Here is a 26,077-nt window from a genome sequence, read left to right as displayed (position 1 = left end):
AGTATCCCAATACTTTGAATGTACCAAAGGACCACGAACATGGGGAGCAGGGTTGGGATCATAATCCCCCCAGATCCCACTTTTTGTATATACTAGGAAAAAATTTGATTCGTTTCATTTTAGTAATTGTCCCACTCACTTTCATAAATGTTGTGCAGAGCCTGTAACAGTAGAGTGTGTCTTACCAAACCAATTTTTACTAATCCAAAATCCGTTTCCAGCATGAGTTGAGGTTTAGTATGGGTAAGAATGCCCTGCAATATGTTTTTCCTGCAGCAAAAATTCGAAGGCTACTTCCGGTTAGTTCTAAAACTCCTCCAAAAATGATAATACATGCATAATAATTTTTTTTGTAATGTAATATGAGTGTAAAAAACATTTTTACTATATAAAAAAAATCGCTTTGTTAATTAAAAAACGAGGTTTTTTACTATACTTGTGGACTTTATCAAAGAAATATAGTGTAGAGTAACATAAAGCACGTTGCAATTTTTCTTCCTTCGTTTCATTTTTTTCAACAAATTATAGTAAACTGAATTACGTACAATACACATATATGAACATTTATAATATAAATTTTATACTTCTTCATAGTAAATTAAACTATTTTTATATAGCAAAAAAAAAATGAATATAAATAAGACAAAGCTTGGTATTTGGGAGTTTGATTTGTAAAAATTTAGAAACTATTGGTTTTTTAAGAAATATCAAATTGAGTTTGTAGTTGAGACCTTGACATTGGTCAAGACACAACAGAATTTGTATTTCTTAGGCATCCGAAATGGGCATTGGTGTAAAATGTTTATTGCCTATAAAATCATTGCAATTTTACTTTTAAAGAAAGTAACAGTATTGCCCGTAGGGTTGTTTAGTATTACCAGTGTTATTATTAATTACTGAGTACTTCGAGGAACAAAGAACATAACTAAGCATTGGGTAGTTATGATTATATCCTTTGTTTTATAAAATCAATTTCTTCATTCTATAAGTTATCGAACTACAAACAACTATTATTTATTTGCGCTTATCATGGCTTCAGAACCAAGGAGCACTCAGGAGCACTTTTTATTTGGAAGTCCCCGCGATCTCCCTTTGAATGCTCTGCCAAGTAAGCTAGACTTAATGAGATATTACCTCTACTTTAAAAATAAACATCCCAATGGAGTAAGACTTTCAAGAAAAGAATATCTTCGAATCGTCAAAACAATGCCAATGAATGTTAAAAGTATTTGGGAGATAGCTAGCATCCTTTCCTACGACATCAAATACCTGATGCAAAAAATTGAAAAATTCTTGGTTCTCATCAAGGACCAAGTAAAGAAGATGGATGTACAAAACCGATCTAGTGATGAACTTGTTGGTGAGTTTTTGAAAAAGATGTCAGATTTTTTTGATATTGCTTTATGTTCTTGCTATAAGAATAAGAAAATTAGTTATTTGAAAGTGAAAAATTGCACATGTGACTCCTTCAAAAAAATACCACAGTATGAATTTCATTTCTACATGGATCAAAACTTTTTTAAGAAACTCAGGATAACTTCATCCATTGACAAGGCTGCAAATCAGTCCTATGGAGATAATTATACAAAATTTGTTCGAAGGCAAGAAAGAAAAGATGAAATGGCAAAACGAACAGAGAGAGAAAAAGAAAGAATAACTACTTTGGACAAAGAAAAGAAGAATCTAAACAACAAAATTACATTTTTGGTGATTATGCAATTTGGATTATTATGATACCCTAAATAATTAAGTATGCCAACCAGCAGTACAAAGAAACAATACCGAACTCCAAGAAATTCTTATTAGGTATGGTCTTTTAGTTTGTTCTGCTGCAGCATATGGAAATGCATTATTAAGAGATCTGAATCTAGCTACTCCACAAAATTTACTTTCAACATCGAAAGTGGTTAGACAAGTAAAGAAATATATAAATAATATTAATCAAATTGCTGAAGAAAACAAAGAATTCATTTGCATCAAGTTTGATGGTCGCAAAGATCTTACAAACACCTTGCCTGGGTCTGAAAGACCTGAAATATTTGAGGAACATTTCACAGTAATTGCAGAATCAGAAGGTAAATATATCAGTCATTTTCCCCCTATTTCTGGAAAAGCAGAACACATTGCAAGAGAATTATTTTTTCAATTTCTGAATCTGGAAGTCTTCATTATATAAGAGCCATTGGATGCGATGGAACTGCAGTAAATACAGGGCACAAAAATGGTATCATTAGGCTTCTTGAGCAAAAATTAGACAATTTATAATGGATTATTTGCATGCTCCATTTTAATGAATTACCCTTCAAAAAACTATTTGAATTTTATCATGGAAAATCAAAAGGACCCAACACATTTAGAGGAGAATTAGGAATGCTTATATCAAACTTTTCATGTCTAACGGATCCAATAAAATATAAAGGCATCAAAGGATGCGTTTTAAACGTCAATCACTCTTTTAAAAAAAACTCAGTAGGGATCAAAAGTACTTTTTAGAAATTTGCACACATGTTCAAAATGGACCACATTCAATCATAAAGCCTTTCAGAAGAACTAAAAAAACATCCAGGAACTGTCCACAATGCTAGATGGATTACAAAAGATGAACAGCATTCATTCTCTTCTGAGACTCTATATCCAAAAAACCAGAAGAAATCCATCAGTTAGGCAATATATTCGCCCAACTGATAACTTAAGCTTCAATGCAAAAAGTTATTTGGAGTTTGTTGATTTATCATCGATTCCAAATATTTTTTTAACGGAACCTCCTTTAACTATTTATATTAAAAAAGAAAAATTTCTGATGTGCTTTGAAGGAGAACTTTTGGATTTACCAGACATCCCGTGCCATTCCCAAAATGCGGAAACATGTGTTGCATCAACTACTAAAGAAGCTAAAATAACACCGGATGAAAGAACTAGACATAATTGATTATTAACAATTCATCATTCAAGATCAAAAATATCAAAGAACTTTCAAAAGTAAGATTTTATAGCTTTAGATAGTGATAACTAATTATCAATGTTACTCTTGCAATCCTTTATCGATATTTTTTATAAACATCAAAAATAATATTATCTTATATATCTTTGTTATTTTTTAAAAGCTTAGAATAAGAATATGACTTATATTACAAATGTTCTTATATGTGTACATAGTTTAGTTTACTATTATTTATTGAAAATAAGTAAACGAAGGACGAAGAATTGCAACGCGCTTTATATTACTTTACACTAAATTTCTTTGATAATGTCCACAAGTGTAATGAAAAACTTCGTTTTTCAAAATAAAATTTTTTTTTACACGCGTATTACATTACAAAAAAAAAAAAATTATTGTGCAAGTAACATCATTTTTGGAGAAGTTTTAGAACTAACCGGAAGTAGCCCTTCGAATTTTGACTGCAGGAAAAAATTATTGCAGGACATTCTTACCCATACTAAACCTCAAATAATGGGGGAAACGAATTTTGTATTAGTAAAAATTGGTTTCGTAAGACACACTCTACTGTTACAGTATAGCGAATAACGCTGACCTATACGTCAATTAATATTATATAAAAAAACTGTATCGGTTAATGACATTTGTATTAATCCTATTCTATAATCAAGTAACAATTATGCTCTTTCAAATTACATACACCCCTTTATAGCTGTATCATATTTATAAATACATGGACACAAAATTGTCATCGACATTCCTTCAGTCCTACGTTTGAATAGAAACATGTTAAAGAACTTGATTAAACAAATATTCCCCCCTTCTTCCTTTGCTTTGACTTTTAGTTTCTACTAACCAAAAAGATTTCAATTAAAAGAAGGCCAAGGAAATAGTAGTGTTACGATTAACTATGATTGCAAATATGTATGTAATTGTAACTCTAACACTCGCTAATAAACCCACAACAAATTATTTGCTCGTGCGAAATAAACATTCTTTACGCTTAAAATACCACTTATTATTTTAATATCATTCCTTCCATGGCTGTGTGAGGAGAGGGGGGGAGAGTATTTAAGATAATAATTCAACCGTGGTGGTAATGGGCTATGTACTAACGAGAAATTTTTTATTCAAAATATCTCTTTTGTTCGTTTGCGAAATCCTTGAAGTCCAATCTTTTTGTATGTATGTACCACTTACTAGTGTTAGGCTATGGTCTGAAAATCCTAGACCGGTTCGAAGACTTTATGTTTTTTTAGCAGACTGAACCAATTTGGTACTTTAAAGAACTTTGGTCTAGATCGGTATCAAACAAACAAAGAAAAAAATCGGTATGGTCGGTCTAAACCAAGTTTATAGATGAAATGTTAATGACGCCATTTTTATGTCAAAATTGTGATCGTTTAAAAAAATAACAAAAATAACATCTTAGGAAATGAAATTTATACTTAGATATCAAGATTAATAATAGATTTACTATATATTGAGACCGAAAACGTCGATTCAAGAGTCGAAAACGGAAAAATATCGGTCTACTGTATAAGATCCTATTAAGAACTTTAGACTGGACTGGAGTTAAAAAAATCCCTATCAATTCATATCATTGTTGATTAGGTATAGATTATTTTTAATGACGTCATTTGCGTTTCAAAATTGTGAACATCGGTACAATAACGTCAAATGAAGTTAAATGCTTGCATAAATCATATTTCTATAAATAAAAAATCAGGATTAGAGAGATAATCAAGCTATATTTTGAGACCAAAAAATCGATCCACGATTTGAATACGAGTACATTTTGTTTACCGTCTGAGATAGTGGTCTCGACTGAAATATTGGTCCAAATCGGTCTAGAAAAAAATTATTGCGACCAAACTGATCAAAAATCGGTCTTGGACCGATTCTCAACTCTAGTACTTACATACTTACAATCAAAGTGGCGCTTGCTCATCCATTAATACTATAGATATCACGAGTACATGATTATAAACTTCTTTTTTAATCATTTTTAATTGCATTTATAAAATATGATATAAGAAAAAAAAAAAGAATTCTACAAATGATCATAAATTAATACATTTAATATATAATTAATTTTGCTTTACTAAAAATATTATTTTATTTTTAATTCAATTAAAAACTCCCTGTAGATGAATCATGACTAATAAAGCCTAACTAACCTAGAGATTTATTCAAGCTGTAAATCGCATATAACTTAGAAAACAAGATTTGCCAACACTAAATTATACTTATTTATCGTGCTCTATTGATTTCTCTTTCAAAGGTGTCCTTAAGTATATTTACATTGTTTTTTGTTAAAATATAGGTAGATACAGTTGTAACCTGACATACAAATGTTATCCGTTCTTTGACCAATCTTGTAGTTCAATGATCTTCATTTTAAAGGATGTAATTGACATCAATCTGTTTCAACCCCCAAAATAGGAAGACGTACTCAATTTATTTTCTGTTAAATTTTCCTTTAACAGATCAGTTTGAGATGCACCTATTAGGTATAATAAGAGATGGGCAAAATGTAGATAAAAATAACAGCTTTGAGATTATACTAGGAAAAAAAGTTGGTGCTATCGTTCTTTTTTCTTTCTTTTTTGTTCCTTCTTTAATGAACCGTCGAGATTGTTACCATTTCATTCGGCCGGATAAATTCCGTCCTATTTTTTTTTTTTTTTTTTTTTATATGTATAATACAAGAATAATGTTTAACAAATGTTGAAATATAATCTTTTCAATATTTTTCTTGTACTCGTGCTTCTATAAATGTTGTAGGTTCTACTCTATTATACTGCAGTAAAACATTTTCTCCCCTAATTCAAATAAAAGGTAGTTACTGTCAAGAAGGGTTCTATTAAATGGATATCATTAGTCTCACTCCTACCTTCTTTCCGAGCTTTAAGAAATGCCATCACTACCTACCATGAACAAACACTATATTATTACATACTCCATCTGAACTAGGAATTATCTTTGAAGTCAATATACGAAATGTAAATTTTCTTCTGTAGGAACTACCTTTGAATGGAACCAACGTACCTTGAGTTCAAGAGAACAATTTCTCTCAACTATGTTGTCCACTGAGTTACTTCGCTCTTACGTTCATACCTTAAATTGACAAAAAAAAAAAAAAAAAGAAGTGCAAATAGACAAATGATCAAATTAACCAAATTTGATAATAAAAATTGCGAATGATTATAAAAAATATATTTTTGTAACAACAGAAAGGTGCATTTATTCTGAAAGATATTTAAGAAGCATATGCATGCTGTTTCCAAGATTAAAATCTATTTTCAACAGATTTAAATAAATTTTATCAGATTTGGGGTATAGAAAGTCCCAGTTAAGTAACAAAGGGTTAGCATATGTGCAGATGATATTTTTTTACAGTTATACAAATTACTGACCGGTGTGCACACATTCAAGACTCATTTTGCCTCTTGTAATTCCAATAAAACTTATAACTTAAGGTAAAAAACATAATTAAGGCTCGTATTGAAAAAAGCTCGTATGTTGGGTCCTTTCTATGTAGGCCGAAGTTCCATTGTATGAGTTGGTTGTTTGGTTCTTGATAGATTTTGAGGGCGGCTGTGACCATCAAAATATTGTTCTCATTAAATACGAGGGAAAGTGTGTGATTTATAGGGGATGCGATGGAGCAAACAAAGACTCACTCACTGTTTAATTAAGTTGGCAAGATCGTTCAAAAGCTCAGCTCTTTGTTTTTTCTCGCTTATTAAATACTAACTGAGTATACATGCCTAGTGTATATAGATAGTATATATCTATATACATATAAATATAAGAACTAAGCTTCCAATTTCTCATACATACATATCTACGCTATTTATGCAAATTCATTTGATTATTTTTGCATTGAGTTTATGCATCGATATCTGGAGAGTAAAATGCTTAAAAACAATGAAGTCTCTGATATATATAGGTAAATAAATAACATTTGTTTTGATAGACTTCAAAAAGACGTAAATTATTCATTGGGTATACATATAAGAAGTGGTACTGACATTTATCTCCGGGGATCTCGTTTTCCGAAATTTTACACTTGCAGAAAATTCCTACGAATGTACTTTTAATTATTTAATTATAATAGTTTTGTAAAACAGTTACAGGATTTCTAAGGATAACGAAGTTGACTCTTTGCTGTAGGTCGGGTTGTGGAACAAATGAAGAATCAATTGTTTGAAATTTTTTACTATTTATGCTTTGGAGTACATGAATTTAAGTGATGGGTCTTTTATTCCACTGGCCAGGCTCTGTATTTCACAATTATGCAATCCCCAGTTACATAAAAAAATCAAAAATTAGCTCGTTCGTGATGATACTATTTAAGTTTCTGTCCTTTATTAGAACTTAAGTTCGGTCCAGTTCAGTCCTTCACATTAGTTTTAAAACTTATAAAGTTTGGTCATGCATGACGTAAATCAGTGTATTTTTTATTTTTTTATAAGTTCTATTACTAGCAGTACTGACACAACAACGCCTGAGCTCGAAAAAATAAAATAATAATAATAAAGTGGAGAAAATGAGAATTGAGAATACTTGGATATAAACAACTTCAAATATGAAATATATATATTGTATTTGTTAGCCACTGAGGAAATCCCCATATTTTCCAGGATACAGCTCAAAAACAATTTTAACAAATCAGAAACGCTAGTACATATGAACAATACAAGAGACGGCGGATTCATTTTCTGTTATGACTTAGAATATATGTATATTGAAGATATGATATGTTAAACCCTTATTTATTTTATTTTTTTGCAAACTAAAGATTAGAAGACATATCATTAAATTTGACTGCATTAAAAATATTATTTTAACCAGTGAGTAAAATCAATTGTTTCAATGCTCATAAATTCTGTTTCTAAAAATAAAATAACAACATGGTAATCTTGACAATTTGATGAATGTTTTGGAGAAGTGCAGCTTAGCTGTCTTGGTATTTTATAAGATTAGCTACAAAGATCTATGAAAAAAAAACATACTCATTTGTATCCAGCAAAGACAAATTTGGGCAACAAATACCACAACTCTGAGTCCAGCAAGGGGGAAGTAACACTTATTATCAACAAATAATTAGTGCTACTTTCCATCATTCATGAGCACATATTCACGTGATAACTTTGTACTTAAATGTTCTCACCTCAAACATTATGGAATAATGGTAGAAACTTTGTAATAATAAAACGATCGTCAATAATAAAACACACCCACGAATAAATGCTAGGAAATTAAACTTTGTACCTAACTTAAGAAACACTGAAAGTTTTTCTCGAGGTCACATTCTTGAGGCATTCTTCCATATTATATGTATTTAAGACTTCATTTTTGAAATATGAATCTAATAGATCAGTCTAGCATATAACTTTTTATTAAAGTTCTAAATTTAGCTACATAATAAAAAGAAGACAAAATGTACCTAGTTTATTACTAGGTAATGCCATATCAAAGAATTATTCAAAATAACTTGAGAAATTTTTAATATTAATAATATAAAAATTTTAATATAACAAAATAATGTGTGCCTAATTTTAGCTCACTAAAATAAGGCGTTCATGAAATATAAACGGGCACTAATTTATAGCGATTCTTTCTAATTAAGGGATAATAGTTAGTAAAAAGTCGATCACTAAGTGTCTGTAATGGCCTGAAATTTGGCAAAATGTGAATTACAAGATAACCAATAAAGCCTAAATAAAATTAATTACTTATCACGGTTTCATATATGTACCTACATTAGACTGTTTTGTTTTCGACTGAATATTTTTTTTTTTGTTTACAAAAATAATTTTCTGCTGATTTTTTTTTTTTTTAAATGGGATTTTTGTGTCAAAATTGCCTATTTTTAGGCCTCTTTTAACATATTGTCCCAAATATGATGATTTTATGAGTTAAAAACTTTACTTTTTATATTTTTAGCATTAAATTCATAAGTAATAATATATTATTATATATCTTTTTTTAATAGTTTAAGATTTTCACAAAAGACAAGAGACCTAAAAATGGTCAATTTTGAGACAAAAATATTATTTATTGCCTCTGTTTTTTGTCTGTTGGTCACCAGGATTAAGACAAAAGTTATTGATCTAATTTTATATATGGTCACAGTAAGATGCCATTAAATTTTGGGAGGTGAAGAAAGCACAAAACGTTAAAAACCCATAAACGACAATAAATTTACAACATATTGAGGTATGGAACTCAAATTGGTGCCATTATTACAGTCACACAAAAGGTTAAAAACATGTAATCAACCATCACTGCTGAAAAAATTGAGATATAGAGCTAAAATCATCTATTTGTACACACCATAGATATAGATTTAATATATATTACATTCATACTTTTTTAAAGTATGAATGTAATAGACATTAAAATGGCACATTATTGACTTCAACATAAAGAAGAAATGCTACTTCATTTTGTACAAATGACCTTAGGAGGATATTTGCACACTACTGAGTGCCAATTCTTGATTCCAATTAAAATACCTTGAAGGGTCCTCAAACTTTACCAAAGTGAGTTTTTGGATTATCAATATCTTCATTCAGCTTGATAAAAACAATAGCTCAAAAAAACCAAAAAACACACAGTCTGATATACAAATAAATATAATATCAAAGCACTTATAAACATCAAGATGTAACTAAAATATTTAAGTTATTTGGACTCCTTAAATATGAGTCAAATTGAATCAATAATAGAAAAAAAAAAATTGACGTACGCAATAGGTTTTATTGATGTATAAGATCTTTAGTATTAGACTATTAAAAATAATATTGATTAGTGATAGAACAGAGTCGAAAATATTTCAATTGTACCTTCTTACCTATGTAAATATAATAAATATTTATACTCAAAAATACTTGACTTGTATAATAAATACTAAGGAATTTAAAAAAGTTTTTTTATTTAACAAAAGAAAAAACTATTCTATTTTTTTTATAGTTCATAAAACTGTTTTTAATCAAGCCAAACATTCGCTTATAGTTAGTTATATACTTTGTTATAGGTATCTATGTCTTATATACATAAACATAAATTTTTAAGATCTTGTGGATTTATATCAACTCAAGAATGGAAAAAAAAAAATGGAGAATCTCCATCTCATAGATTTTTCTTCTTCTTCAAGCATGAGCACTTCACAGAGTGACTTTAAGCAAAGAAGTTTATATATTCATGATTATTACTTACGGTCTGTAATTTTCATCTTTTAATAATGGCTTTTGGTGGAGTAAAGTCTCTTTTGTTTCATATTCAAGGCAGCATATATTTATAAATATATTTAAATCTAGTATTATACGTGCTAACTTTTGCAATGTATGTAAGGAATTAAGAATTAGATTGAGAGTTCAAAGTTCATGTATATATTATATTTTTTGATCGTTAGATGTCAGTATTAGTCGCCATTTTATTCCTTACCTGCATAATAGTACGTTTTCAAGTGATGTAGGCCATTTGAGAGGTATATATAACACTCAAGTTTTTTATACAATAAAATCCCTTTTTTGCTTAATATTAAGGGGAATATTGAACTATTTGATGTCAAATTGGAACCAACAAATGAAAGGACTGATATCTTATTATTAATTAAAAATATATCCTTTTATTGCCTAGTTTTATTATGTATTTAATCCCCAAATGTATTAAAAATATGCAATTACGTCGTTATGCAATCTTATCTACATAGTGTAGACAATAAATTAAGTATTCCAATAAAAATACTTTATTTTTCGCTAATTATCGTTCTTAATCGATCCTCCCAAAAATTTATAATATAAGTCTGAGCATTTTTAGGGATTTTTACTACATATTATATTGATTTGGCTCAAAATCAGTGTTTATTATTAACATCAAGTATTAATCAATACATTCATTAAGTCTATTTCTATTTTTACAGGCATTTGATGGAGTTTAATATAGATTTATTGTAGATTTTCAATTTTATGTAGTAAAAATATCATCTTCGAGCTCTTAAGACAACTCAACTATGATGTAATTTGTGACGTCAATGAATGCGCTCAATACCATAACTTATTTACAATTTAAAAAAAAATGTCGTATCAAATATAAAAGCTGACATATTTTGATTACTTTTTTGTGTTAGTCAATATATTTATAATTTTTGCAAAATATTTTACACTTTCTTTTGTTATTCTTAGCAGTCGATTCTCATTTTGAGTAGACACCTGGAAGGTGTTTTATGTATGTGTATCTAAATAAGCATTTGAGTATACTTCAAATTAAGGCCATTTATATTCATGGAACGTTGAATATTGGTAAATGAGACAGTTTCATAGGTTGTTTTTGAGGGGGCTCTAATGCAATTTGATATTCAGCTTCTCTTGTCTAAGTCCAATATTAATAATTATTTATTAGTTTTGTATCTATGGACAAGTGAACATTTTAGGGTCATTGCAAGTCAAATTTCTGGAGAAGTTATCCTTCAATTGGCTGTGGTTTACAATTTTGACTAAACGTCATATTTTCTCTTTCTATCTCAAAATTGGAGACAACTTAAACAGAAGATTGAAACTCAATCATTGCAACCTTTTAATAAAAAGCAAAGCGACCGAATGATATATTTTTAGATTAGAGGGAGAGGGATCTAGACTCTTACGAGTTATTCGGACAATTAACAATTTGAAGGATCTTCAAAAAAAGTTATCATTATGTGGAGGAAGTTGTGAGTTTGTCTCTTATGGAGTATCAAGGGTGAGGGACTCAGAGTCGATCTGTCAACTGAGGGATGTTGAGTTGATCGGTTCGCATGTTGACTTAGAAGCATAATGAGCAACTAACGTGTTAGAGTGACATTCGCACCAGACTTACTCTTCATTAGTGTGTGTTTGTATTAGAACCGGTTTGTAGGGAGAGAGGATGAGGTCAGAGAAATTTGCTAAGGTTTAAAAGAACTATCCTTTATAATTCGCACCGCTTCGCTCAGCAAAGTTTTTTCCTCAATATTAAAATTTTACGATGAAAAAATTTCAATTTTCCTCTTGCATTGTCTTTAATTTCGAGTTAGAAAGAGAAAATATGACATGCAGGAAAAATTGTAAACCATATCTCATCAATTAATCAGCGGCTCTTTTGATATAATCATTATTCATATACTTGTCGTTCCTACTTATAAGGACATAAATAATAATTGTCCAGTGATTATTTTGATTTAGTGCATTTTTAGATGATATATTATGTTGACAGTAGAAAAAAAAGTTACCAATTGATTCATTAAGGCAAGTCCTCTTGTGTATAATTCCTTAACACACCTGAATACATTTTTTTTATTTTTTTGACAATTTATTAAAGATAGTTAATGTATTGACTAATATTTAAAAAAAAAATTATAAAACGATTGGATCAAATACACGTCGTTACTTTTATTGTATCCTGCAACTTTTCTCAAATAAGCAACTGAATAAAAAGCCTCAATTAGTTTAATAATTATTTAATATACTTTACTTCTTAGTTCTTAGCAAGGGCTTATTAAAATTCAACAAATCAATGTTCTTAATACTGCTAAGAGGGGATTTAAGTAGACAAATCGATGGCTGTATAATATGCAATGTATTTTTTTGCAACGACTAATGTACAGTTAAAAATATCAAGGAAGTAATATTTGACAAATTTACATTACTTTTTCTGTGGATTATATCTTATCATTTAAAATATCAACTTTTTAATTTAAATTGGGTTTAAATTAGTGGATTTCAGATTTTGTATTATAGTAAAAACAATTGGCGCAGATAAAAAAGAATACTAACTCAAATAAAAAATTCTTAACAAACCAGGCTTGATAAGAAAATCAATCAAAGTTAAGCATAGATTTGCTATTCAATCTGCCAATAGCTATTATAATGAGAGGTATGGAAACTTTTTTTTTTTTTTACTTATTGCTGACTTATTTTATTTATGTATCAGTCACAACTTTTTGTTTATAGTTAATAAAATTTCAGCTTTTGTTTTCTCTTTGATTAAGTTGGTGTGTCCGCGATTGCTAAGACGCAGAAAAAACAGTGGAACGACATAGCTCATGCATAATACACTCAGAAGAAATCATTCTTTTCAACTCAACGTAAGGAAGTTATAGTCATTTCTAGAGAAAAAAATATTCATTATTTATACGGACTTCGAAAAAGATTTCTAGGTTAAATGGAATGAATGGTTTTTATACTTAATCAGTCCAACTCCATCTCACTAATGAAAGGAACATAAAAAAATCAAAAAATCCTTTATAACCTAAAATTTCTGATTTTGTAGCCTACAAAGGGTTTTTGAAAAATATTTTTTCCAACATGTACATGATTTAGTATTACTTGTTGCCTTGAAATATTAAAATGAAACAAAAAATCATATAACATAATTTTTAATTACATGTTGTCAGAATCAATAAGTATTTTCATTATTTCTGTATCTTTTCTGAATCAGAAAAAAATTAAGATTTATTTGAAAATCTAATGAATACCTCTTTCTTGATCAAAATGACAAAAGTGCAGCAGACACAGTTTCATAATAATAAAAAAAGCACGTTAAAAATTAATGAAAAAAAACAGTTTTGTATATTTATTAATTCATCAAGTCTGATTGATTCTTATAAAATGTTGCTCCTTCTAGACCACAAATGTTGTTTTCAGGTTTCTTTTTATAAGAACAACCATACAAAATTTGTCGACTAGCGTAATTTATCCTCTTGTTATACAACTACCTATATAAATAAACTTTTACAGCCAAATGTTTTTCTCTTCGTATATTTTTGAGGAAAAATGTGAAAACAATAATTTATGGGGATGTTATGTATGTAAATGGCGACTGTCCCATTTTGTGAAGAAGCAATTTATTCTTATGAGAACGTTAGGAATGCATTTGTAAGAAGGAATTTGATCAAGTAAGTCATCCAATCAATATAATAATAATATATGTAGAAAATTACTTATTCATCATCCCAATAATTAATTTCCAATACGGAGGAATTACTTTTCCATACATTTACATGATAGGGGCGAAGCATCTATGTACATTTAATCTCATTACTTGCTTATTTTTTTAATCTAACATCCCCTAATCTTATATCCTAATTCGAGGGGAAAGAAGCAGGGGATCTATGTACTTGTATATGATGATCAACCATCAGTAATTTTAGTTGAGTGGATTATAAAAGTATAATTCAGACTCAAAATTGAATATATAACCCGTCAACACAACATAAAGCTGGAATGGTTTATATCAAAATTGAGAGTAGATTACATAAATGTATTCTTTGTCGAATTATCCTAAATTTATAAGTACAAATTATTCTTAATTAATCATTTGAGTGTGTTGCAATAGTCAAAATTGATCGTCATAATAAAATAATGAGAAATAGACAGATTATATTTGAAAGAAGAAATTGGAGTCAATTTAAGTCTCTAGATCAAATAACAACTTTAAATTATAGCTTAAATTCGTATTCATCCTTTAAATTTCAATAGGAACCCTATAATTGACCCAATTGTGTATATGAAATATTCTTCTGTGTTTACATATATATAAAGTAAAAAAATATATAAGGATTTTCTTATTTTTCTCCGAGACATTTTTTATGTTACCAAACCACATATGTTAATAATTTCTTGAAAATATATTTTCTGTTAAAAAAATAAACATAATCAGAAAAAGGGTTGGTGATTTTTAGACATTTATGAGTGGGGAAACCACACTTTGATCATGATCCAAAATGTCTAACTATGTATTTGAAAATAAAAAATACTTTTGATGTTGTCTTGGCGGCCAGTTAAATTACACTTACCAACCCCTTCTATTTGAATAAGAGTGAATAGAAATATCAAAGAGATTTGTAAAGAGGAAAAATTATACCATCGACTTCCCTATTTTATAAGATATATTATTTACATTAGACTGTCCCGTTTTTGGGTTAACATATTTTCCCTTGCACAAATACCTTTTCTACTGAATAAATTCAATAGACTGACTTTCGCAATGCTGGAGGCCTCTCAGGTACAGACCAATTGATTTAGAAAAAAGGTTATTTTTTGTCAAAATATAATTAATCCAGCTAATATTCCTTCTTTTTGTAAATAACTATCACTTCAATTACTGTTCAATTTTGATATGTCAAGTTTGATAAAGGAGGAAAATAGTCAATCATAGAGCACATCTTAGATTCCCTAAATTATCAAAGACAAGGTACATAAAATGTTAAATGAAAAACCCAAAAAAATATAAATATAATGGGCATATTTTGACCTAAAGTACCATTTTTTCCAACCAAATTGATATGTTCGACGCAAGAAAGGGGGTGAAAGGTTTCAAATTTTTGCAACAATCATTTTTTTATTACGTAAGCCGAAAAAGTCTTTATGAAGAGGAAACAAAATATCAGCCCGAAAATGGGATAGTTTAATATATATTATTTAGATGTTTTATTTTTTAAATGAATAATTTTAAGAGTGACATTTAAAGTATATGTAAATGTGGCATTTCTAAAGATTACAAAAATAATTGTGTCCTCACTCTAAGTCTTTCCAAAATTAACTTTTAAATTTTTTTGTGTAATTTCATAAAAAATTTCAAGACTATATTGGTTTCAGATGTGCCTAACAAATCCCCTTTCTAAGACACTAACATACAGACAACAAAATGTATCGATAATTTAAACATTATCAAAAGTGTTTTTTTTAAAGGTCTTTATTTATATTGTTCATTATGTACAAACAGAATTAAAACAAAATAAAATGCAAAGAAGAATTGCGTCACTTAAACAAAACATAAGCAAGCATTATAGCTTAAGATTAAACTACCTAACCAAGACCTAACAACAATACATATTACTGACAAATTAATCATAACAAAGATAAAATAATATAAAACTGATGAAAAATTCATCAATTTAAAATGTTGACCTCTTCATAAAATATTCATGCCGTCTGACAATCCTCTTAAACTTCGAATAGTATCGTAGGGAATACGAAATACCGAATCAACCCAAGGGTGTAGACCCAGGAGCAACCATCCATGTTTGGGATTTTGAGATAAAAAGTAGAATATCTCGCAGAGGCAGATATAATTAATCAAAAGTTCCATCATAAACTTTGAAAATGAAAAGAAACCTTCTGCAAGGTTCAAATCAAATTAAAATAAGATTGGTGATTTATGTGATAATTTGAGAATGCTTAAAATTTGTCTTCTCACGTCAATATTGTGAAATATTATATAATATATCTCAAATTAATATATTATCAGAGCCTCATCTTTTGGCTGTGACTTAGAGCAACGGTAAAACTCTTCTTATAATCCACTAAAAATATAACATTCATAATTTAAATGTGTATCTTCATACTAATTCATTTCAAAAGTTGTAATACTTTAATGTATTTACATATGTAGAAAACCAGAGAATAATGAATATGGTATAATATGTATTTTAATTCCAAAATGGTTGTATGTACATTGTACTTATCCATATATAAATGTAAGTACCTGATGATAAGCATGAATAACTCCACCACCACCACTAAGAAAAGGCTTGACTCCCATAACAAATTAATCTTATAAGCATAAATGAAAAATTGATTTTTCTTTAAGATAGAATTTACATTTAAAATCTGTTGAAAAAAAACCACACTTTTGAAATTAATTATATAAAAGCTTCAATCATCATGACTCTACTTTTTTATATATTCTAACCACATCATGATGAACAGGATACGTACATATATTCATAGGGTTGTACCAATCTCACAAAAAGGGACTTTAACGCTACATTATATTTGAACCCTTATATGTTTTTGTGACAAATATGAAGCATACGAAGCAACAAAACGACTATTTAATATAATATTCAACGAAAATGTGACAAACTATAATTTGTTTTACATTTGCAACAATTCCTTTGCTAAAAATGAATGTCTATTTGTAAGATGTTTTTATCCCGCTAAATCGGTAATTAGTAATTAAGGGCCTAAACTTTTATAAAATAGTCATTAATATGTTCTTTAAAGGCTATATTATGATTTTCTATTTTTTTATAATTATTTAAATACATTATTGTAGTGTTTTGTTAGATATGTAAAATTTTATGAACTTTCTTTCTTATGTTGTAAATGTGCAACAAATTGAACTGTAGTTAAAATATCATTTGTTTTTCAAGAATTATTGATTCAAACTTCTTTACGTTATGATCCCAATGGAGCAGTATTTACTTGAGAAATTTTAAGCAAAGCCAAAAAAAAAAAAAAAAAATCATTCAAAACCATATACTTTTAAATACCATATTAACTTAGATGTAAAATATTATGTAATGCTCAAACCTTAGCCTCCCCCTCCTACCCCTCCCTCAAAAAAAAAAAAATATATATATATGTTAATCCATATACTTTTTAATTATCCCTAAAACTCTGAATGCTACCTCAGTAGACGGTGGAGTCATTTTTGTACAAATAGATATTTACTGGTTCAAACATGTACTCAGACATATTGAAGTCTGTTTTTGCAGCAAGCTAATACTTGTGCTGTAACTATAATAGTGAGAACCATAGTGATAAAATACACAAAGTGTAAACGGTGAGCAACAGAAAAGGATATTGTTTTGAAGCCGTCAGTTAGTCGACCAAAACAATAACAAATACGGTTGTTTATATATAAATCACTCCAGATCTTGTATGGAATCATCCTATACTTCAATAAAAACTGAAGAGTTCCTTAAAGAAAAATATCAACAAATATGAAATACAGTGAGAATTTAACCAAAAAATATTGGAAGTGCCATCTAAGCTGTTAACTACCTATTTCGTAAACATTAATGTTTTTGTCAACCACGACTCTGTAAACTTCAGGTTTACATCATTACTCTATATTTTTTACCTCTATAGTCAGAACAGACTCAAACATCATTATTTTGTTGTCCAGCAAAGCCTTGAAACTTTGGTACAATCAATATTGATATTAGCTGTACGTGAAGAAGTGCTATACTACCTTCATTCTAGTGTGCATTTACTATTTTAGTTAAAAAATTACATTTATAATGTTCACTAGACCTATTTTTAAATTTCGAAACAATTTTGTTGTCAATTTGTATTGTTTAAAACAAGATGAATAATCATTGATGCCAACAATCTGTAAAAAGAGGTGCTATACCATTGTTCTTGAAGTGTTAAGGGCGAAGAAAGGATGATATTACTTTAATATCATAAAAGTAGTTTCTAAAAAGAAAAAGTTTATAAAAAATTTTCTCGATTAATTTTTTCTTAATAGCAAATTCTTTATACTTTTTTTATTTTTAGAATGAACACGATTAAAATATGACGAATTAGATATTTATATATTAATGTATTGTAATCATTGCGTGTTTGATGAAATATATACATATAAAGGTTATTATTACTCCGGAATGGACATGATATCCAAATGACCTCTACGAAAAAAAAACGGGGGGGCTTTTACTGGGCTTGGTTACGTATGATTTTTTTTGTCGTCGTTTACGATATTAATTTTAGGGGAGGTGGGGATTATACTTTACTAAAATATTGATGTCAAACATGTTGAAAAGATAGTTCTTTTTTATGTCAAAAAATAATAGTTTGCGTTTAAAAATTTGGACTTCTATCGTAACAACTTAAAATTAATAACATTTACTGTTGTCTATTTAATTTTTTTAAAAGATCATTTTAAATGTTAGCTCTAAAAAAAGTCATTCAAAAATATGTCATTAAAAACGTTCTGTCGAAATTATCAAACTTTTGCAGGATAAATTATTCTCTTGCATTTATTGTGCATAGGCTCACGCGCCGCTCGTGCCTAGAGAAGAAAATAAACATATATTTCAAAGAAGATTCCTATGTCAGATGGATTAAATGTAATACTGTAATATTTACTTATATTTAATCCATGCAACTCCACCTCACCAATTAATGGAATATTATAAAAACAAAAAAATTGCCCCTCCCACCCAAGAAAAAACCTAATAATTTCCCGGGGTAATAAAAACAACCAAACACTCAATTGGCGGGAGTGCAAAATAAATTAACGGTATTTTGTAAAAATTATTTTATCCCTATTCAAGTTATGTATTTGTGTAAAAGTACAAATGATCATATATCTGGATTTTTTTTGTCAGTTGTTATTTGACTTAGTTAATTTTGTATTATTATTATTATTTAATAACTTTACCATTTAAAAAAAATTAGTTTAACAATATGCATATATAATGCTTAACCCATTAACGCCTATCGTGATCACATGAACACGTCAATTGATTATCTACTTAAATTTATAACAAATTAAATAAATCCTCTTAATTTGGAAATATGAAGTATTAGCCTTTTTTATATTTCTTGAAAATATCTTTGATAAATTTCAACAGTTTATAATAATATCTTTCGTTGTTAATATCAATTTTTCCCTATATGTTCTAAGGTTTAGGTAAAATTACTCACACATCTTGACCAAATTCACTGAAATGCATATGGGATACTTTTTTATTATCCTTCAAAAATCTGTAGAAAACATTTCTCAGCGTTAATGAGTTAATTTGTTTAAAGTGGCCGTTAATAAAAAGTCTTACCTCTTACAAATAATACCTCTCGAATGAATCAAAATATATTGAATCCTTCTCTGGCTCCCCTCATCATGGTGCTCGTTACGTCGCTATAATATGATATCCTTTAATTAATTTCCTCTGCTCTTAAAAAAATATTATTATAATTTATTCACGCACGTTCTCTCAACAGTCCACTCACAGAGAGTTAATAAGTCAAACTGACTAAAAAAAGGAGATTCATTGTTGCACGCCTAGAAACAGACGAGAGTTTTTCACACGTAGATATCATATTATAACAATATATAAGCCGTTTTCCCCTCTTCTTTCCACGGATAAGCAGAAAACCTCCTTTCGTACTTTTTTTATTCTTTTACGTACTGCTCTGTGTACGTTTAATAATAGTCACTTTGGTACTACATAAAAGTATATGTATAAAAAGCCTGCGCCTGAATGTTCGTTCTAAGGGAACGTATTGAGGTAAATTCCGGTTATGTTCGTAAGGTATGATATGTTCTTTCTATACATTCTTACTTCTATATTTGCTATTCATTGGATACAATGTGCTCGATAAATCAACTAGGTAATAAATAGTTAAATGAGTCACGGTATGTGAATTCCTTTTCTATAATATTATATAAAATAATAATATGCGGGTTGACAAATTTATATTTGAAATTGTCAAATATTTAGGATGGTATTAAAACTTCGATTTAAATCTTCTTGTATCTATATTTTGAAAAATCTAAATAAATTATTACTAAAATATTTATTTATTTTCAAATTTTTCGACTGATAAACCATTTATTCCGACTCTAATATAAGATGTCTTTAAAAAAAAAATATGAACCTTTTCATTACTTTTCACAAAATGGAAAATTAATTAACTCTTTATTCTATTTATTTTTATCGAATGACATTTTTTTTCTTTTTTTTTTGAATTTGTTGTTAAATATTTTGAACGCCCTTTTTTGGAGGGCTTTCCCTACATGCTGTTAACATTTAAAGGAATGCCTTTTGTTTTAGCAAAATGTTTTTTTAATATTTCTAAAATGGCTATTTTATAAAAAAGGTATTTTTTTTTCAATAGACCCTCACTGCTTCTTTTCAAATGTTTAGACATTGGACAAATTATCTTAACTTTCCAACTAACATCTAATAGTCCATGGGTTGAGCCATCCTACACACACATCATGGTGACGGCCCTATAGACTTGGATATATTGTATGGTAGATTGAAAAGTATTTAATTATTTTTAGAATGGTGCAACTGCATAGGATAATATCGGTCTTTAAATGGAAATTCCAAAAATGAGTTTGATATAATATCTAATATTTGCACTAATTTCATAACAAGGTTAAAAGTACTTTTTCTGTATTATCAATCTTTTCAACCAACTTACCCCATCCATGCTGTAAGATGGTATTAAAATGCTGAGGATTAAAAATCATAGTTTTTATCGGTATAATTAAAACAAAATTTAATTTAACCAAACATATATATTTCAAATAAATAAATAACAAATTTGTTAAGCTTAACATAATTAAAGTGGTATCACAAATTGGTATTTAAGATTATTTTGAGGCTTTTCGTTTAAGGTCATTTTTATGCCAAATAGTATTGGCTAACTGGCTTCCTAGCTACTCTTTAACTTTCCACTGAATATTTCACTGATTAAATCTATTTATATCTTAAATTAATGAAAAATAATTATATTGGTATAAAATTAAAAGCGTTTATGAATTTTATCAAGTACTTATAGTTTCAGACGAAAATGAAAGACCATTCAAAAATTACACAGAGGTTGTTAATTCAGAAAATGATTCGCAGCTCAGGATTGCATGTTCTTACCATACTAAAAACGCCGTTGCTAGAGCAACATAAATAGGTGATTATTTTACTTGTGCAACACTTGCAGAAACTTGCTACAAAGTGAAGGTTCTCCACTTACTCTCTGCGTCAACTTTCGTTTACCAACTAAATTCGTAGAGTAACATTTTAGATAACTATTTAGATTGAGCAAAATAAACGAAAATATTATTAATAATTTTACCTTAATTAACAATTATATTTTATACCTATATTTTGCTTGTTTATTGAACCTTTAAAAACAATGGAAAAAGATTAATACATAAAACAGCTTTTGCGGCCGATTTGAAGTTATCCTTAAGATTTAGGATGGGATTGAACGGGACATCAACATTCCTACATGAAACATTCATATCTGTCTTGAAATCCTATCTCTTTTTGACAGAATGAGACTACAAAACGCATCATTTTGTTCTGTAAGCAGAAAATGTTGGATTTAACTTTAATTACATAGAGAAGTAAAATATCGAATATCGATACATGTATAACTTATATTTACATTCGCACATACAATATTGGAACTTAATCTCAATTATAAACCTCCATTTTTTAAAGGAATTTATCCCACTTTTAAAAATATCAATTTATTCACAATAGAGAGTAAGTTAGAATTTATACGTATATACAAAATATATAAAGTAGGACAACTCTAAAAGAAATAAAAATAAAACCAATATTAAGTCTGTTTATTTTCAATTCGTTGTATCTATTTCTAAGTAGATTAAGTGTATTTTCAAACATTTTTCTTCTTATTTTTTCTCAATGATATTGAATACATTTATTGGATTCCTTGAGACTGTCATCTAAGTAAATAATATACTCGAAAAAAGACTAAAATTTTATTCTTATCAATTATATAAGTAAGAGTATATGAATACAAAACAGATCATCATAAATTAAAAACAAATAATCGTTTCGTGGAGAACCATTTTTTAATTAACTTTTGTAATCATAACATCTATATATCGGCCTACTTACTCCATATACGATGTTATCTCTATTGTATTACTCGTTTTTTTTCTTATTATAACAGAGATGAGACTTAAAACGTGGAATAGCATGACTAAATTTCAGAAAACCTGATTTTTAAGGAATCGAAAAAAAAGCAACTCAAAACCAATTTGTGATAAGTTTAAATACTATATTTTGTTGTATTTTTTATTGATCACGTCCTCATTCACAAGGCATAATAGCCTCAACACACCGGCGAACGGATTAAATGCTCTGGACGATATAGGCCGTGTTCACGGCGTATCACGCTGTCATGAGCGAGTCCAAATTTAGAAAAGAGGTCCAATACTACCAAAACTACAAATTCCAGGGGTGGAGGTCAGAGCTAAAAGAGAATTAATTGGAGGCAGATCAGAAGTCAGCCATATTGTTGCTGCTGAAGTTTTGATTCTATTTGGCTATAAACACCTTTTAACACCGGACTTCTTGATGTTGTGGGAAGTTCCAATGAAGATGCTAATGATCTCTACAGCCTTTTGTGGAGGAAATTACACGCGTGTTACGGTATTTGTTGTTGATTCGACATATTTAGAGTTAGAGAAAGGGAATATAAAATACAATTTTTTATTTTAATTTCATTCGTCAATTGGTTGCGTTATGAAACAGCGTAATTAACAATAACGGGCATAAAATACTACTGCAAAATTTGAGCCCCCACTTTAAATATAGGATTAAAGGATGACCTATAATCAGTGTATGAAAAGAACAGTTTCATGATTATTTAGTTAATAAAAGTACGAGTTCCTTTTGATATGATAAGTTTTTTAATTAATTTTCTACATAGATTCAATTGTGCACAATCTACAAATATAACCCTCCACATTTGTCTTGAGAGCACGTTTTGTACACCTGAATTACATAACATCTAGAATCAGAGGACCAATAATAGGAAAAGAAGTAGAGAAGTATGAGAGCCTTTGGAATAGTAACCTAATTGACTCTATTAATATAATATATTTAACTTAATTTCAAAATTAGTCCATGGTTTAAAAATATAAATTTTATTAAATTTATTGTTTATACCAATACTAAAGAGACTAAATAATAATGATTAATGACTATTTATAGAGTTGTATAAAATATAATGTAAAACGCGTGCAAGATTACATTGTATTGTTTTTTATTTTCAGAAACTGTTATCATTATTTTTCAATTTTTGAGGTCAGAGCCTCTAAGTTTTAAGAACGTGTGCTCATGAATGACGGAAAATAATACCGATGATTTGTTGGGGAGTAAGGGATAAGTTCTTGTTCGACTAAAAGAATTATTAACGATCGATATTGGAGCAATTTTAGTCTATGTTCTTGCTATATATGGAGTGGGATTTGCAACCATTTCTTTCCTCTTGGTCCTAATTTTTCGGTCCAGTCCATTGTGGGACCGTTCCTTAAATACCATTGAGTATTAACTTTATTAATAAAACAAGGTTTCACTCCTCGGTATTTATAATGACCTCAACACTTGCTTCTTTCAATCTAAAAGGATGGCCCATTATGGGCATTTCATTATTTGACCATGACATACAATTTGAGTATTCAGTGAGTTGATTCAATTTGACTGAATTTTGTAAAAGTCTGTTCTTTTGCAAAAAAAAATCTTGCTAATTGTCATAAAAAAGTATCATTGATTCAACTGAAGAGCCATCTGGTGATTACATTTTCTTTATGTATGCCTGAATGTTTGTGTGTATGAATGAAGATAAATATTCTATATTATGGAATAGCCATGACGTACGAGAAAAGACAAATGAATCAGCAGATAACAACAAAATAAATAGTGATTTTTAAATAGTGAGGTAATACTGCGTTACATTTATATTATTTTCCCTATTAGTAATTCAATATAATGGATTTATAAAAGTTTAACTCGCAATGTATAGAGAGGATTATTTTGGTACTGAAAGGTTTTTTCAATTAATTTAAGTATTCAATCCCGTAAGGAAAAAATTCAATTATTTGCAAATTTGAACTACATTTTTTCCCAATAATATATATATAATAAAATTAGACTTATTATCGTGACGTCTTTTGTGTGTACTAATATGCAAGCCATGTGGATTATGAGCTACATAAATTTAAAACAGGTATAGCTTACATGTTGAATCTTCACGTTTTTTGCAACGGGAAAAGGATATAAAATAGTACCTCCCATTATAATAATCAAGGAGTACTGAATAAAATGAATTGAATCTCACAGGATATAGTCTAACTCACTAAAAAAGAAAAAGAGTGCAGTACTCGCAGCTAATCTAATGGAACGTCAGGACAACTAATCTAAACTCCTCCAAAACATTTTTTAAATTACCATGTCAGTTTTGGGTATTTAATTTTTTAGCATACCGATAGGTCATATTTTGTAATACTCTAGTTATGTTAAATCTTTGTAAGTTTAGTAAATTTGCATAGTCTAATGATTAAAATGTTCTACTGTGCCGTCATTGCTTTATTGTATATTATCACTAGTATATTTTGAATAACAATGATGAATTGAATACTATTTTTATCCATTCAACATTTTGCACAAATGTGCGTATTTTCTCTTCATACACTTGAATAAGTTATACTTTATTATTCCGTATCCAGGACTTTATGACACATTATAATGATATATTTGACACATATTTAGCTAACAATTAATTTATATTTATATATCAACATCTACTATGTTTTTATTTCTCTTAATACAAAAATAAATTGGAGTAATGAAATTTGTTAGAACCTTTTGTCAAAAAAGAGTTGTTTTATTTTCGTTTTAAGATAATTATTGAAGATTTTTACTATAGTACTACCATAAGATACAAATGCATTAACATATGAGTTTTTATTTAGATACGAATTAGTCTAGAATTGGCAACGGAACATGAGAGAGAAAGCTGTTTCAAACGAGAATATTAGTCTTGGTTGCATCCACAGGACAACGTTCTTTGAACGATGTTGAACTTCTTTCATTCGGGTTCAAAAAGTGTCTACATGAGGAAAAATTCTGTTTTATCCGAGTAAAAATGGCTATGTATGTACATATAGAGTATCTTATTGATTACCATATATGAAAGTAATATTATCCGCCGGTGTGTTAAAAATAGGAACTGAAAATTAAGGCGGTCACCCCGAAAATATGAAAACTGTTATGAAAGAGAGCAGCTTAGTTGTCACGAACTTTTATTATACCAGCTGCGAATAGCTATGAGAGAAAGGAAATCAACACAAATCCCACTCTATCTGTAGCAAATCCCTAAAAACTGATGTTTTTTTCTTCATAAATATGTGTTTTATTTAAATATTCATTATAAAGTCATACTATTTAAGATGCTAAGATTTTATAAAATTGATCAAAGAGAACTCATTGAGGATTAATTTGAGGTATTGTAGGGCCCATTACAAGGGAGATAGTTGCAACAAGTACTTTAATTTTCCTTGGATTGTTTATTCTTTTTTGTTATTTTATACAATTACATTTCACATAGAACATTCATTTTAGGAAGAAAAAGGCTCTGAAGAGGTTTTTGGTGTGAATTTTTCAAATCAATTATACTGGTGAGTAATATCAGCAATACTAAATCATAATCCACTATAGTACATTAAAAATAATAATTAATCAACTATTTAATCGTCAAAAGTATCATTTTGCTCATTTTTTTTCTCAACTGAATTCAATATTTGAAAACTTTTTCAACCGTCTCTAGCTACAGG

The 26,077-nt window shown here is 28.7% G+C and overlaps 1 protein-coding gene across 1 annotated transcript in view; it reads right to left on the bottom strand.

Annotated features, from left to right (window-relative positions):
* Positions 1–19,771, bottom strand: part of LOC121113554 (monocarboxylate transporter 2) — a 169,760-nt gene extending 149,989 nt beyond the window's left edge. The window contains exon 1 of the mRNA XM_040707361.2: positions 19,536–19,771. The gene's annotated coding sequence lies outside the window, so the exon portion shown is untranslated. The remainder of the gene's footprint in view (positions 1–19,535) is intronic.
* Positions 19,772–26,077: the final 6,306 nt, after the last annotated feature.

Source organism: Lepeophtheirus salmonis, chromosome 2, assembly GCF_016086655.4.
Source record: "Lepeophtheirus salmonis chromosome 2, UVic_Lsal_1.4, whole genome shotgun sequence".
NCBI lineage: Eukaryota > Metazoa > Arthropoda > Copepoda > Siphonostomatoida > Caligidae > Lepeophtheirus > Lepeophtheirus salmonis.
This window is presented reverse-complemented; position numbering and strand designations above follow the sequence as displayed.